The sequence below is a fragment of the Marmota monax genome, unplaced genomic scaffold, assembly GCF_021218885.2.
Source record: "Marmota monax isolate L192 unplaced genomic scaffold, Marmota_monax_Labrador192_F-V1.1 WCK01_AAM20220418_F8-fsc00079, whole genome shotgun sequence".
Lineage (NCBI taxonomy): Eukaryota > Metazoa > Chordata > Mammalia > Rodentia > Sciuridae > Marmota > Marmota monax.
The window spans coordinates 7,057,501-7,075,634 of NW_026694099.1; positions in this window are offsets into that span (position 1 = coordinate 7,057,501).

The following is an 18,134-nucleotide window of genomic DNA, read 5'->3' on the forward strand; positions in this document are numbered from 1 at the left end:
CTCCCCCCACCCCATACACACACACAACAGTGATCTTCAAGCCAGAAAAGTGAAGAAAGCCCTATGTATTTGGAATTTTTCTTGCTGATGGGTAAATATTCAAGGCTTATGGGTCGGAGAAGGTCCAAACTTATGGTTTTATCTCAACAGCACATTAGTGATCATCAAAAGAAATACATCTCTGCCTGTTGGTAGCTTCCGTAGGGATGTCTTTTATCCTACACCTGTGACAATTACCCTGTGTTAGTGAAGCTAACAGGAGTCAGGCCACAGGCCAAGGGTCAGGGCACTGTCAAAAGGAAGTTATCTTCAGTCCACTAAATCTCTTATCATTTTCATCTAATGAGATATCCACCTGCCAGTTAGAGAATGTATGCCATTGTCTTGTTCTAAGTGCTCCACTTTCTACCTCAAATGGAGTACATTTTATTACTTTTCTTATACTTTCCATTTTCTATCTTTACATTTTTATTTTCAAAATAAACACACTAAGCTAATAAATGTTTCAGAGTGCTTAACTTTTGATAATAAAGCAGAATGAGAAAGGGTATTAATAGCAGGTTTGGGGTATCCATGTTTGTTCCTTTGATTGATGTATGGTCATATGTGATAAACTGAGTCAAAGAAAAAGAATTGACTACATTAATAATGAAATGAGTTATGCCAGAGAAATAATGAATGGCAAAACAGCTCTACAGTTTCATGTGTGCCTAAGCAAGTGAGTGTAGGCTCACCTCAGATGTTCTCTGGAGTAGCACAGCATCATGCTAATGAGCATGTTTCTAGGAAAGAATAAAGCATCTTCTGAAAAATATTTTAAAATATTTTCAAATGGACTTCAGTTGAGTTAAATATATATAGATGGATCTGCTTATGCTACACTCCTATATAATGAAATTCCATTTAGCATGTGATATAGCTGAAGGCTCAGTTATCCCAGGGTATACAGTATGCAAATTGCAATTCCCCTTGTCAGGAGATTCAACTCACAAGGAAAATGTTGTCTCAAAGAATCTTATTTGGGAAAAAAAAAAACTTGGATATTTCAAAGCTTTAAAAGAGCAGGATAAAAGTGACTCAGGTTGGGTCATTTAGACCTTATTTCTCATTGCAAGGAGACTCAATCACAAAGAAGCTTCCGGCTATCTTTTGTGACCAGAAAAATGTAAAGTAAATCTCAAGCATTTTATACGCTCTTTTCTTTCTGGCAACTCCATAAGAATAACATAGTAGGATGAGAAGTTTTAGAATAGAACTCAAGAGACCACATGCTTTAACATCAAATCTGCTATTAGAATGTAGACTAGCATGGTCTCAGTTTCCCCAGCTGTCAATTGGTAATGAGAACTCATTAATCTCAATTCTATGCATTTTAAAAATGATAACAGCATCTTTTCTATACTCAGGGATCAAAACCTCTCCTCTGGGTTTTATCTTATTTTATATATAAATATATATAAGATATATAGATCTATATGTTATCTCTCTCTCTCTCTCTCTCTCTCTCTCTATATATATATATATATATATATTCTATATATATTTATTTATATAAAATTTATGTATCTATAGATATATAAATTTATATATCTATATCATATATATATATATATATATATATATTTATTTATCTATGTATAAATAAATAGCCTTGAAGACAGGAACATTGGTCTTCATTTTTTCACCTTAGCAGAGTGCCTGTTGAATTAATGAATGAAGAAATGATTCTCAGGGTGACTATACATCCTGTTCTATGCCTTTTTTTATGTTTAATTATTAATAAGACCCACTCACTTTCAAAAGTGCCCCAGTTTGGATGACAAATTATATGATATTCATCATTTCCTCAATGGAAGTAGAAACTACTTATATTACCAATTTACTTGAGATCAATTAATGTCACTCAAACTCCTCTTTTCTTTACAAAATAACTCCAATTCTTCTAACTGTCTTTATCTTCTGTTTTAGAGTTTGGAGATTATTTTAGTGAACAACTGAAGCATAGATTTGGGCTTCTACATTTGCTGTCATTCAATATTTAAATCACCAAGTTCCAAAGACAAGCTGGAGTTCTTTGCAGATTTAAGGTTATAATATTCTATGAAATATCTCTAACCTTTCTTGGGTCTTCAGAGACTGCATCTAAAGGTCTCACATTTGGGTAATTATTATTTCAGGTAACCAGCCTTGTGTCTTATTTGTCATGGTTATACATAAAACTGTCTATTATTACAGTTTGGGGGGAGAATAACTGTCTACCAGCTTGCAAATAAACAATATGATTCAATAGGTTTAGGACATGCTAATTCTGTAGAAAGAATACACTCGAGATAGTAAGAATCGGGTATTTCTTGTCTTGATGATAACTGCTATAATAAATGATAACTTAAAATATGAAGTACATAGCTCAAAAGTTTATATTATATATTTGTTCTTCATGTCTATGTGTGTATATATATATATATATATATATATATATATATATATATATATATATGTTAAAAGCATGACCAGTTATGATATCAGAGTAAAAAAAATTGTTTCCTTAAGAAACCATTTCCAAATTCAATCACTTCTCTGCCCATGTTTTCTACAGCATGGTTTTGAAGTAATCCCCTGCTTTGTTTAAACATTGTATATGTGGATGCATCAAAAGTTCTGGTGAAAAGCCTTGACTTGAGAACAAACAAAAAGCAGGTAAAACATATATGATTTAGCAAAATGGAAATTATGGCTTATAAAAATAAAATTTTCAACATCTTATATTTCCAGTGGAAACATGGACATTTATTAAAGTAGTAAAGAACCTAAAGTTCTTTAAGAATCTATCCTATATTTCATGTAATAAAAATGTGACTTAGCTTCTGGCTTTTGAGGTCACATGGATATAAATATTCTCAGATACCAATCAGATTAAAGGAACTGATTTTGATATTAGAATAGCCCACTGACTTACCTTTTAATTTAGTTTTGTTGTTCCTTCTTTATATGGTATCTAAGGAAAAATATAGAAATAAGGAAAAGGTCAGAGGAGTCATATGGGTGGGGGTCATGGCAGTTGCCACTGACCAACCACAAGCTGAAATGTTCAATAATTTCTAAATCTTTAAGTTAATTACACCTTTAACTTTGTTTCAGTTCAAAAATAATGATGGTTCAGAGTGAGCTACAATGAATAGATAGATAGATTTCTCAAGATATCCCAAGTTTCCTTAACCTCTATGATTGCTTATAATCAAAAATAAATTTAACCATTTCCAAAAAGTTAGAAAAGTGAATAACAAAGGAAAATAATGGTGTCTCTTTCTGTGCCTAAGTTATCTACATTCAAGGAAAGAAAACCCAGTATCTTTCTAAATCAAGCACCTGAGTGATTATTAGAAAAGGAAAGTGTATTCTTTGAAAGGACTTATAAAGAATATTCTCCCTCCTCACATTAAACATTTAATAGATCCTCTTTCCTCCATGTGAAGAATGGCTAAAATCCACCCAAAATAGCCTTAACCAGATACAGGGAGATCATTCTCAAAAACCAATCCAGTTGATCATGAGAATCACAAAAGTAGAAACATGATGGCTTTGACTTGAATATTCTTTAAAGAATTAATTTGAAAGTTTTCAAGTAGTAGAAAACAAATGTCTAAAATGGAATCTCGTGTCATCTCACTTCAGTTTTGTTCCTCTGTCAGTTCAGATGCTCTGGTTCCTTTTGCTATTAAGATTCTTATTTGTAAAAAATCTGCACTTTATATGGATTCAGATCAGATATTATTTTTAATAAAATTATTTATGTTGATATAATTTTATATTCATATGCAATTGTAAGAAATGATACAGGAAGATCTCATGTAACCTTTCTCAAGGGGTAACCTGTTGCAAGACTACAGGGTAACATCACAACCAGGATATGGATCCTGATGCTGGCAAGACAGAGAATGTTCCCTCACCAGGAGGGTTCCCCATGCTGCCAGTTATAACCACACCCATCTCCTCCCATATCTCTCTTCTCCTTATGCTTTTCAACCACTGATCTGTTCTCTATTTCTCTAATTTTGTCATTTCAATAATGTTGCATAACAGAATCATACAGTAGGCTATTTTTTTAGTATTTTTTTAAATCCAGCATCACTCTCTAGACATCATTTAGTCTCTTGTTTGAATCTAGAATTCTCTATATTCATCCAGATTGTGACACATTATTAGCAGTTCCTTCCTTTTCATTGCTGAATTGTATCCCATTACATGGGTATTTTACACTTGGTTTAACCAATTTCTCACTGAAGGATGTCTGATTTGTTTCCAGTTTAGGGAGATTACAGCAGTTGCAAGTTTTTATGTGAATATAAGTCTCAATTATTCTGAGAAAAACACCCAGGGGCACAATTAACATATAATATTGTACTTACATGTTTAATTCCTAATTGCTAAACTATTTTCTAGAGTAGCCTTATTAATTTATATTTCTACCAGCAATATACATATATTCCAGTATACATGTTTCTCTGCATCCTTGCTTGCATTTGGTTTTGTTACTTTTCTATTTTAATCACTGAGATAGGCATGTAGAAATAGCTTGTGTTTTTAATTGAAGAAATTTATTTCTTAAAAAAATTTAGGTCCAAAGAAACATTGAGCAGAATATACAGAGTTCCCATATGTACCTTGTCCCCATGCATGCCTGCCTACCCCACTGTGAACATCTCACACTATAGCTGAATATTTGTCATAGCTAGTGAACCTATTATGACATGTCATTATCACCCAAAGTACATAGTTTACATATGGGTTCACTTTTGATGTTGTACAATCTGAGTTTAGACAAATATGTAATAGTATGCATTTACCATTGTATTATACAGAATTTAGCTTGAATGCCCAAAGAATCCCTTCCACTCTATTTGTTCTCTCCTTCCTGCAACTCCTGGCAACCACTGACTCTTTTACTCTCTCCATAGTTTTCTGTTTTCCATAATGTTATACAGTCAGGATCATACAATTTTACGACTTTGCTTCTTTTACTTGGTAATATTCATTCAAGTGTCCTCCATGTCTCTTCATGGCTTGATAGCGTTTTTTCCTTTGGTGCTGAGTAATATTTCACTATCTGAATATACCACAGTTTATTCATCCATTTAGTTATGAAATACATCTTAGTTGCTTTCAAGTTTTGGCAATTATAAGTAAAACGGATATGAATATTTGCGTGTAAGTTTTTCTGCAGACATAAGTTTTCATTCATTTCAGTAAACACTAAGAAGTACAATTATTGGACATTTGGTTTTGTAAGAAACTGCCAATCTCCAAAGTGGCTGTACCATTTTCCATTTTCACCAGCAAGGAATCAGTGTTCATCTTTCTCGTATTCTCATCAGCATTTGGTACTGTTGGTGTTTTGGATTTTGTCCATAATAAGTATCTCTCACTGTTGTTTTAATTTGAAATTTTCTTATGGCATATATTGTTGAACATCTTTTCATATGTTTACTTGCCATTTATATAACTTCTTTAATGAGGGTTTGTTCAGGCCTTTTGCCATTTTTAAAAGTTGGTTTTTCATTTTCTTATTGTTGACTTTTAAGAGTTCATTGTATATTTTGGATAGCATCCCTTTATCAGATAAATATTGTGCAAATATTTTTTCTAGTCTATGGCTTGTGTTCTTATTTGTTAGTTATTGTGGTTTTCATTACAAATTAAATTTTTCTAAATAGTTAATAATATTGAACATCTCTTCATATTTTTATTTACCATACATATATCCTCTTCAGAAAAATGTTTTCCCATGTCTTTTGACCATTTTCTCATTGGATTTTCATTTTCTTCATTTTGATTACTGTTGAATTTTAATAGTTCTTTATATGTTCTAGATAGTAAATGGGTCTTATAAATATTTTCAAACTGTATCTTTTTTTGCTTTTCTTTCTTTCTCTCTCTCTCTCTCTCTCTCTCTCTCTTTTTTTTTTTTTTTTTGTGTGTGTGTGTGTGTGGTAAGGATTGAACAACCCAAGACCTGGTGCATACTAAGCATGTGCTCTGCCACTGATCTATATCCCTAGTCCTTTTTCATTCTCTTAATAGGATCTTTCATGAGATCCTAAAAATTTCTTATTATGATCAAGTACAATTTATGAATTTTTAGCCTTATAGATTTCACTCTAGATCTCAAGCCTAAAAATTTATTATATGTCATAAACTCTGAAGACTTTGCCCTATACTTAATTCTAAGCATATTATAGCTTTATATTGGACAATTTGAGAAGAATAAGCATTTATTTAGATCTTGTTCGATTTCTCCCAACAGCGTTTTGCAGAGTTTTTTTAACCTTTTTTTTTTTTTTAGTACCAGGGATTGAACCCAGGTGTACTTAACCACTGAGCCACGTCCCCAGCCCTTTTTATATTTTATTTAGAGACAAGAGTCTCATTGAGTTGCTTAGGGGCTCACTAAATTGCTGAGGCTGGCTCGGAACTCAAGATTCTCCTGCCTCAGCTTCCTTAGCCTCTGGGATTATATGCATGTGCTACCGTGCCTAGCCAGTATTTAGCAATTTTTAGCATACAAGTATTATAAACGTTTTGTTAGATTTACACTTAATTATTTTATTTTTCTGAGAGGTTATAAATCATATTACATTTTAAAATTTTGGTATGCCCATTCATTAGTAGTTTTAAGAAGTAGGATTGATTTTTATGTATTTATCTTATATTCTTTTTCCTTGCTAAATTTAATTATCAGAAGTAAGAGTGTTTTTTGGTAAGTTCCTCAGGATTTTTTATGTAGACAATCATGTCATCTGCAAACAACGGTGCTCTCATTTAGTCCTTTCAGATCTGTCTTTTATTTTATTTGCTTAACTTATTTCACTCTAAGAACTTCTAGTACTATGCTAAATAAGAGTGCTAAGAGTAGATACCCTTATTTCCAAAATGTTTAGGAAAAGCATTCCTTTTTCCCCCAGTGTAGATGTTCCCTGTGAAGCCTGGGAAATTTCCCTCTGTTCTCAGGTTTTAGAAAGTTTTTTTTTTTTTTTAAATCATGAATGGTATTGAAATTTCCCAAACCCTTCTTAAGCATTGTTTAATAAGATTATGAATTTTTTTCTTTAACCTTACTTACTATGGTGTGTAGTATTGATTGATTTGTGAATATTGAGCTAATTGTGCATCTCTAGAATAAACTTCATATGGAAAGCAAAAGAACTAAAATAACAATAATCAATATTGTCTTATAGTTCTTTTGCATGTAGGTGAGTCCCATTTGGTATTCCTTTACTAAGCAATTTTGCATTTATATTCACAACAGATATTGGTGTTGAGATTTTCTTTTTTGTACTTTCTTTGTCATTTTTGCATCAGGGAAAGGCTAGACTCATATATGAATTGAGAAATATTCCCTTCTGTTAATTTTCTGGAAGTGATTGTATGGTATGGATGTTGATTAACAAGTCTTAAACATTTGGTAGACTTCCCTAGTAAAACCATCTGGGCCTGGAGATTTTATTTTTGAGAGTTTTTCAATTATAAATGTGATTTTTCTCATTAGTTATAGAGATATTCATATTTTCAATTTCATATTGGGTAAGTTCTGGTAGTTTACGTTTTTTAGAAGAATCAGTCCATTTCATCTAAGCTGTCAAACTCATGTGGGTAGCTTTGGTAGTATGACTTTGTTATTCATTTGATGTCCTCAAGACCTATAGCATCCCTGTTTCATTCCTGATATTGATAATTGGTGTTGTCTCATTTTTCCTTGTAAATTTTGCTAGAAGTTCCGATTTATTAGTTCTTATAAAGAAGCAGTGTTGTACTTTATGGATTTCTCTTCACTGTCTTTCTTTTAATTTCATTGATTTCTACTCCTTATTATTTCCTTTCTTTGTTTCACTTGTTTTGGATTTATTTTGTTTCCACCAATAACATTCCTGGTTGGGAAAGTATAATTGCTTCCTTGGTAACTCCACCAAGGTAGAGCAAAGAGGGTGGAAAGATCTGGCTGGGAAGACACTGGCCTGTGCTTCATTATAGCAAGGTAAGGATTTGAGTTCAAGCTCTCCATGGAACCTCTACTTATATCATAGGACAGGAGTAGAGGACAGGCTTGGTAAGATGGGAGAGGGGTTTTTACGGTTTGGAAATGAAAACTCCCTGCTCAGCCTCCTTTGCTCTAGGCTCATTACAGCCTAGAGTGAAAGTCTAGGTACTCCCTCAGCCTTTGCTGGTGTTATGGTGCTTCTAGGGGAATACCATTTTTTCCTACTGTTTTGGCTGAAGAAAAGGAGCTGATTTCTACCATTTTTATGTCTTGCTACATTGCTTCTTTCCTAAGAGACAACAGGCTGTGTCTGCACATATTGGCATTTCCAGGTTGTCAACTTCTTCAGCTCCAAGTCTGGGATACATGAGAAAGTAAACACAGAGAAACTAACTCCATGTTCTGAGGTCTCCCTACACTTTCCAATCTTCATATGTTTATTCTATACCAACAGCCTAGGGTTTTTGGTATTACTTAAGGAAAAGTATGTCTGCTCGATTTTTGCAAAAATAGAAGTCAATCAGCATTTTTGTAACTTATAATTACTTTCATAATATAACATTATATAGCATATTGGTGATGGTCCATTCCATATATTATACATTCTTTCTCAAAAGAAAATTTAGACCAACTTACATTGACAATAATCCACGCACAGAGACAAAACTACCTTTACCTGTTGATAAAACTACCTTAGTGTCATTTTTCTGAAAGCTGGAAAATCCACCAATACATTGTTCTAGATCTGAACTGCCAAAAGCAATGAATTATATTAAATTATTGGCTCCCAGAGGTTAGGTGGAGTAGTGAAATTGACTGAAAAAATAATAGGATTGCAGATAATAGGATTGGTAGTATACCTCAAGAAATTTTTACCATTATTTGGTGGGATTTGGTTTGTTCTATTAAGATGACTAAAATTTATTTATTGTTAAGCAATATCAAGAATTGTTTATTTTGGCTGAGATGCTTGAAAAAGTGTTTCTATGTGCTCTTTTCAATTGATGGAGTTCTGCCAAATACCTATAACTAATGTCTTAATGAGCTCAGTTGCTTAAACCTAAAATATCTTTCAATAAAATGAGAGTACTTTGCATTTAAATTATATGAAGCCTTATCAGATTTAGGAAGAATAAAATAAAATACAAACAGAAGATTAACATTAGTTACGTTTGAGTTTCAGTAAAATAGTAAATAATTTTTAGTATAAGTATGTCCCATGCAATATTTGGATCATGCTCATGGGAAACATTTATTTGTCATTTAGCTCAATTTCAAATTTAACTATGTGCCCTGTATTTCACCTGAAAACCTCAAATTTAAAATCATCAAAAGAAAAATAGAGCTTACCATACATTACTAGATTTACATATGCATCATTAAAAACGTTTTTAAAGGCATAAAATAAAATGTGTCATTGTTTAGAAATTGTTCTTAATTTAACCATGAAAACTAACACAAAAGTAATGAATTATGGTCCAAAAACAGTAAAGCAGAATGAAAGTAGCTAATTGGTTAGGAAATATAAAATTAGTGGATATATATGATAGTTTACGCTCTCAGTGTTTGAGAAAGTAAGGGGAAAAATAGAGTGAGAAGGAGAGGGAGAGAGAGACAGAAAATGAATTTATTGAAGAGCTGGTGAAAATAATGAAGATTCAAAAACTACTTTTATGTAGGAAAATAGACCATATTAGTACCTATGCTGAGAAAAAAATTCCCTGAAGTTGCCCAAAAAAAGAAATACTGGAAAAGAAGGAAGGGAAGGAGAGGAGCCATGTTAAATTTTGGACAATTCAGGATTTGTAGATAGGAAGATGATTACAATTTAGGTGCCAAATACAAATTTTTTTAAATCCACAGACCACTCTTATGGAAACATTGTTAATTACTATGTATTCTAACCTATAAGAAATTATCATTGTTATTCATAACTGTCTTTGGAACAATAACCTAGAACATTCTCACTATTTTTCTATCTATATTTTATTGTACATTATGGAAAACTTTAATATTTTACATCTGAAATTAGGAAAAATGAATCCAGAGTTAATTCAAAAATTTTTTTCAATACAAATGCCTTCTTAGGTTTGACCTGAGTTATTTTATTTTGCTTATGAAATCTCCTTCAAACGGGGCCCAGGCTGTTTCTAGATTAAAGAATTATCCTTCTACCTAGTAACTTGAGTTTTTATGCACTGATCTACAAACTGTATGCCAGTAGTAGTCTCCTTAAGTAACCCTTTTCCCATTGTCAAACAAATCAAGATCTGATTCCCAGAATAGCTTCCTTAGGACTCTGCTAGCAAGTCCCTTCCTACCTTATAGCTATCACCCTACTAGTAACACAAGGGACAGTTCATTGAAATTACTCACAATCTTCTGAAGCCCTTTACTTTCCCATCTCTAGTTTTGTTCTTAACATATCCATCACTTACACCCTTTCCCCCAGATCCTTCTTTTTCTAATAGAAATTTTTGGTTTCTGTTAATGGCATAATATGAATTGAATTTCTCTTTACTATGTGGATTATTTCCTGATCAGTAGCCACACTTATTCTTTCTCCCTACTTTGATTTCTCACATTATCCTTTAATGTTATTTAACATTTTTGCATTGGTTCTTCACTGGGTATTTATTTGACTCCCCCCAGCATATCATTAAAATTTTTTGAAAATATGTTCTGTGATTTCTCATCCAAACTTTGTCTCCCTGCTATAATTTTAATAGTACTTTAGGCTTGGTAAATGTTCAATAAAGATTTGTTTAATAGTGTCAGTGAAAGAGTAGAGTTTTATGATTTCCAATTAATGACTTAGATTTGGATGATAGCTCTATTTTCACATTCATATGTTGCAGGCTTGTCATTTACCAAAAAGAAGCAAATGGACCACTGGAACATGACTTCAGTGATTAGGGTCAACAGCTTTTATTAATGAATAATCAAATTGGCCAATTAGAAAAAATGAGATGGAAAGTGGTTTGGTAACTTTAAGTACCTAACTCTAGCTGAGTGCTTATGAAATGATAAAATTCTCAGAAACAACAACTGGGATTTAAGGAACCCAACATTCTTGCAGCTTCTTAAAGTGGAAAAGAAATAATTACAGCTTACTTCATGTTTTTTTTTTTTTCTGGCTTAGATGAAACCAGCATAACTGTGAAATAAAGTCTCAATTTGGAAGAAATTTTAAAGGTTTTTATCTTTACTACAGAAAGGGAGGAAATGCATTTCTTTAAAATGAAAACTTAGCTGTGGAAGAAAACAAGAAAAATTGCAAAAGGCAGGAAAATTACAGAATCTACAATTTTTGGTGTTCATGATTTTCCACTATCCCAAGTCAATAACCCTGAAATTAGATGACAATAACAGGTGCTTTCTGTGACAAGTACTTCAGTTCTTATTAGATTTCCAATAGTCATTTAGATTTGGCATGGCCCAAAAAATGCCTCAAAACGCTACAACTTCTCTTATTTTCAAAGTCATATAGATGTTTTAAAACCATTCCTGATATAATGAACTCTTTATAAGGTAGGTGATATAGCTAAATCCTCAGACAGACCTTGATCTCTACATTTTTTTTTCAGACAAAGATGTTCAATCTACATTGATAAAGAACATAGCTGATTATTAGCCTGGTAGGAAAAGACAATCTCTATAATTCAAAGGTATCATCCTTTTTCTCTAAGAAACCATTCTCACAAAATCTCAAAATGCACTGCTCATCCAGACCTCTTACAAGCCCTATCCTTCAAAATTCATTTTAACTCCCACATTCTTCAAAAAGCCTTTTCTCACCTTTTCAGTCCTTGGTGATGACCCCTAACTTGAACACCTGCTATATGATATTTGTCACTTAGCATGTGGTACCTGGTAGATTTAATTACTTTTTTATGTTGGTCTGCTTTTTCTAATCATAACATGAGGCCCTTAAAGTCAGGGACTTAGTACAGAGTCCCAAGCATAATAGAACACTGTCAATACATCAATAGATGTATGTGGTTTTATTAGAGATGATTATGCCTCAAAGTTTATAGAGCTCCTGCCTGCTCCCTTTCAGTGCTTCTAACAAAAGGATAAAGAAAGCAATCTTAAATTTCTGCTGAATGAATAAATAATTTTTCTAACCATGTTGACATTTATACATTCTAAATACAAATACAGTATAACCAGGCTCAGATGTCAGTAATTGAACCTGCCATTTATCTAAATATTCTCCTTCAAATAGTAATCTCAAAAAAGATTTTCATTGTAATAAATATATTCAAGAAACACAGCATATTATATCACCCTCTTGACTATTTGCAGTGCACACTTTCACATTAAAAATCCCAAGAAAATCCAAGTAGGAAGACACATTTTGAACCAATAATTTTACCCATCATTTCCTAAATTTATTTGGCCACACAAGAAATTTTGCTAGTATAGCTTAAAATACAGGAATTTGAAACACACTTTGGGAAACAATCTGAAGTGTCCTTTTGGACAAAGAGTGCCTAGTCCACTTATCTAGGCAGAAATTGCCCAGCTGAAGACATGCGGACATTGTTCCTCCACAGAACCTTATCAGACTGCTGTCTGTCTGTACTTTCCAATAGTACCTGATCTACAAAGTGAATTTCATAACTATTTGTTAAAAGTTTGGCATACTGATATTATCATGAAAACATATATTTATTTTTAACAATGATGCCATTAATAAAATGACTTTAGTCTGAATACTTATTATAAATTTTTTTTTTAAAAAAGATAAATGTAAGTTGGAAAAGTTTAAGTCATTTTGTCACAATAAAATACAATCTAGTCCCTGGTGTATTTTCCTACTATCCAATATTTAAGGAAAAATTTTTTAAAAAATAAAACCTATATTTAGTTATTCAAAAATTGGGTCTTTTTCTACCAAGTCACAAGATCTTTTTCTCCTTCCTAATTGTAAAATATTCTTGTTGCTGTTATTGTTAGTCTGTCTACACACTGTCATTCATAGGACATGAGTTTGGAAGCTGTGAGGGCCAAGAGCCCTTGCCCAGTGTAAACCAGAAAGTTTGTAGTCCTCATTGATCGTAGCAGCCATCCTGGATCCATGAAGAAAGTCACTGCAAGAACTGCAAGAATGAGAAAACCAAAGAGGGAAAAAACAAATATAACAGAGAGGATTTTTGCTCAAATGAAACCCAAACTAAAGCCTTTAGTGCTCCTAGTTTTTATTTATTTGAGGTAATACATCTTTAACATTTAGGACTATTTAAATGAATGTTTCCTGCGACTTACAAATAAAAACTAAGACTTTGCAGAGAATCTGATCCTAAGAATGGCATCATATAGCCAGGCATGGTAGTGTACGCCTGTAATACCAGTGGCTCAGGAGGCTGAGATAGGAGGATCATAAGTTCAGGGAAAGACTCAGCAACTTAGTAAGACCTTAAGCAATTTATGGAGATCCTATCTCAAAATAAAAAATTAAAATGGCTGGGGGTGTGGTTCAGTGGTTAAGTGCCAAGTGCCCCTGGGTTCAGTCCCAGTTACCAAAAAAAAAAAAAGAGTGACATCCTATAAATAACAGGTCCTAAAGCATAGAATGAATTAAATACAGAAGTGACACCTACCTCTCAGGCTGTAGCTTTGGTCACCTTTGTAATGTGCTAGAGCAATACAGCAATAATGACTTCAAATGTTAGCCAGCTTTAGTGAGGGTCTCAGAACAGGTGCTCAACAAGGAAGGCCGTAGCTATAGAACACTTAGCTCAAAAAATATGAGCTTTTAAAATATGTTGTATACCAGTGAGAGTCCCAGAAGGGAACAGATGGCACATGTAATGTGGAATGTCCAGAATTTAGTGAAGAGACTTTTATTTTGTAAAGGTATAGACAGGATTAATTGAGCCAATTTGGAATCAGAGGCACAAAGGTTTTGGCAAGAGTGGGAAACCATTAATATCCTTGGGCCAGTAGGACTGAGGGGAAGAGAAACATTACCCAAGAGCAGATAAAGTGAAAGCTAAGGAGGATACAACGTTCAAGAAAACCATGACAAATATGACTCACAGGAGGGATAGAAACACTCCAACATTCTTCCTCCTCTCAAAAGCAATCTTCTACAGGTTACTCTCCCTGTCTGAACTGCAACTAGCTACTTTTTACAAAACAAATAAATAAATTATATATATATATATATATATATATATATATATATACACAAACACACACACACACACACACACACACACATATATATGTATAAAATCTCAAAACAACAACAAAAAACCCATTGGGATTACAAGTGACTACTGGAGACATTTTCAAAGTCCCTGGTGGAAGGTTGTTATTGGTTTTGTTTGGAACTCCATAAAACTCTAGGTCCCGTTGTCAGGACAAAATCACAAGGAGTTCTCTAATAGGAGTGCTTCACTTGATGATCAAAGACACACGTGTCATAACTCTCTGCCAGATAATAGAAAAACAGAAATAACACCATAAAGTTGCATATCATTGGGGGGAGGCCAAATTTAAAACAAGATTATGATGAGGGTACACTGCATTGCTCCCTAGAAGCTAGGGATATGGGACAGAATACATAGACAGAGAGTCTGTAGTGACCAGGACAATATGCTTCTTCACAGGGAACATCATTCTGCCTTCTCTTACCTACCTGCAACCTGCTCAGCAATAGAACCTCAACCTTAAAGCCATGGTAGAGACCCTAAATGCAAAGTAGACCTCCAGCTAAGCACACCAAAAAACAACCCATTTGGAACTCAGCTAAATTTTCACCAAGAGTCTAAGAAAACAGAAAGGAGTGATTGGTAGGAAGAGGTGGTGAGAAGCCAAAAGAATACATTAAAACAAGATGCTAGAACAAATGGAAATGGCATAACAGGAAAATATCAGATTACCACAGACAGATACTTGCACTTTGCAAGTATAACACACAAATAAAGGTAGGGTGAGTTTAGAAGACAAATATTGTATATCAATTTTCCATTTAATGATTATTCTCACGATATATCTAACTGCTACTTCTGTTGGTTAAATAAAACCTAATATTAAAATGGGGTTGTATGAGCTCAAAATATAATCCTTGTTTTCTAATATAAAGGTAGTTCAGAAAAACAGAAAATTTAAAATGTTCTTTGAACATATAGGCCTATGGTTAAAAATAGATCTGTGGGCTCATGGATATAAAATTTAAATTCCTGGATTTGAGGCCAACAAATAACTCTTTAAAGAGATGTTCTAATTTTCACCACTTTCTAGATATGTGGCATTGAGAAAAGTACTTGCCTCCTCTAGCCTCATTTTTATTATCTGTAAAATAGAGATAATATTTGTATATACTTACCAAATACAAGGTTAAATAAATTAATTCGTATAAGCACTTAGAACAGTGCCTGATACAGGTCTCAATAATTGGTTTTGATTGTCTTCCCTGGGATGTTCCCAATGCAAAGACTACCCCCTCTCAACTTCATGCATTGTTGATATTACTAAGAATATTTTGTTTAATTATTAGACATGTTTCTGTGTTAACATTTATGCTGAAGATTCTGAAACTGCATTACAAAACTAAAAGAATCCACAATGGGGAATTTGGTTCAGCAGAATTTGACGTTTTTCCCCAACTTCTCTTGTGCGTAAACCATTTCCCTTTCAAATTCATGTGAAACTTAATCAGTCATGCACAGAACAAATTCAGCAGATATGCTCTTTTTAAAAAATTAAAAGATGTTTTCAGCACGGTCCCTGCCTTACTGCCTTACGGAAGCCACAACTCTATTTCCTCTAGTGCCAAAGACACACACCCCGTGTTAAGATCTGTCATGCTATGTTGTAATCATCTATTTGCACCCTTGTCTCCTTCATTACTTTCATCCATCCTTCCTTGCCTTGCTACGTATTTCCAATACACATCATATCTAAATTCTCAATATGTAAAAATGATTGAATACATGACTGATTTACATATATGTAAAGTGAAAGAGATGAATTGTATTTGGGAATAGAATTCACATTCTGACTTAAAGGCTCACAGAGGCTTTGGCTTATCCCCAGGGTCCTAAAGAGGAAAGACTTGTTAAATAATTTTCAAAATATGACAGAAATGTTTCACAAAGTACTCTTACATGCATGGACCCAAGGATTAATATAAAGGACACATAATACTGAAGCTCACTGGAGGCTCCTCTCTCCGTGGCTGCCATCTGACCAGCCCACATTGCTGCAAATCAAATCCAACCATTTTATAAGTTTCATTTTTTTTTCCCTGAGCTGAGATTACAATCTATCATTTGGAGAGAATCTGACACCTAGATAAAAGCAAGTATCTAAAAAGGAATTGAAACTGATGCAGAAGGGGAAAAAAAAGTACAAAAAAGCTGCATTTCTGCTTGTTAAAATGACATGGTTGGGAGCTGAGGAGACAGCACCTGAAGAAAACTCCTTAGGTCATTTTTATCAAATGACTTGCAGCTGAAGGAATGTGGAAACATGTCCAAAATAATTATATACTTTCTCTAAGTTTATTGTTCTGCAGTCCTTAGTCTTTCTTCTCTGGTATAATATATATATTTGTTAAGATACTCATGCTTTAGTTTGAAATCAGATTCATATTTGCTTTAAAGATAGTCATAGCCAAGAAGATTGCTTCTTCTGTGAAGTACTTTATCACAGTTAGTCTTTGTATCACCCTCCAGTAGTAATTATAATGTGCATTTAGTACATGGGGTACTTATGGCTTCACTCATTGCAAATAAAGCTAGAAAAAACATACAACAGTTGATGAGTGGATTTCAAGGTGGGCCCCACTACTGAATGCTGAATATTTCTCATCTTGCTTTTTGCGTGTAATGAAAGAAGGCACAGGAGTACCAGAGACTTGAGCTCTCATCCCAGTTCCACTATGAAATCAACATCTTACCCTCTCTAGGCCAGTTTTCTCATTTGGAAAACAAAAGGACTTGGAGTAGCTGATCTTAAGTGTCCCTTTCTTCATCTTTATATCATTCTACCTTTTGAAGTCTTACACTAAAAATAAGAAGATGAAAGCTTATATCTATGATCAATTCCTCAAGATATATTTTTAAATGTTTTTTTTTCCTTATTAACTGCAGTTATCTGCAAACAGTATAGTAAATAAAGTGGAATGAAATAAACTCTTAATATAAACAATGCTTCAGAAAATATTAAGTTAAAAATAATTGGGCTGATATTATTATATCACTTGTGCAGAAAAAAAATATAATGCTGTTTTCTTCCCTGTTCTTTTTTCTTGAAGAGAAATGCTTCTGAGCTAAGCAGCATACATATTTTCATCACTTGCCAAATGACAAGGGCAGTCCTTCCCCTGCAATTCTGCCCATCACATGATGTATATTTTTAAAGGTACTTACCTTTACTAGGTGGTTATTCTAGGTATCAGATGGTATGATTTTGTATTTTGAGTACTTTAGTGAGAAGTAGACCAAAAGTCAGGCTTACTTCCAACTAAATCATTAATGTTTGTAGTTTGGCTAAAATTATGCTGGACCCTGGTAAACCTTTATTTACTAATTTCTAAGTATTTTCTTTTATTGCCGGCAAGTTTCTGATATTACACTCATTGATATGTCTCATGTATCCAGAGGGAATCCTCAAAAGTTTTCTAGCAACTTGTAACCTACTCATTTGAAACTGGGATTGGTTATGATTTCCACCAAGAACCATAATCACAAAAAAAAAACAAAGTGTATGCTGCAAAAGTAAAATTGTATTTAATAGCTTAGAAAGAAATAAAGGTATTGAATTCACAACAAAATAGAAAATGCATTGTAAAGAAGGAAGGGAAAAAAGGGAAGAGAGGAAGGAGGGAGAAAGGAGGAGAGTGATGAAGGAAGGGAGGAAGGGGAGACCGAGTCATGTTTGGGGCATATACTAGACACTGAATTAATGCCACTTATTCTTCTGCTCTTAGGCTGAAGCAGATGAAATTACGGATATCATTTTTATCTATTAAAATAATCCCAGATTTTTTATAATGTAACCTAACATACTCAAAGTTATTTTTTTAATGTGTCTGTATCAAGTTAGTGTGAAAAACTAAAGTGGCAAGTCACTGCTGTCTGGAATG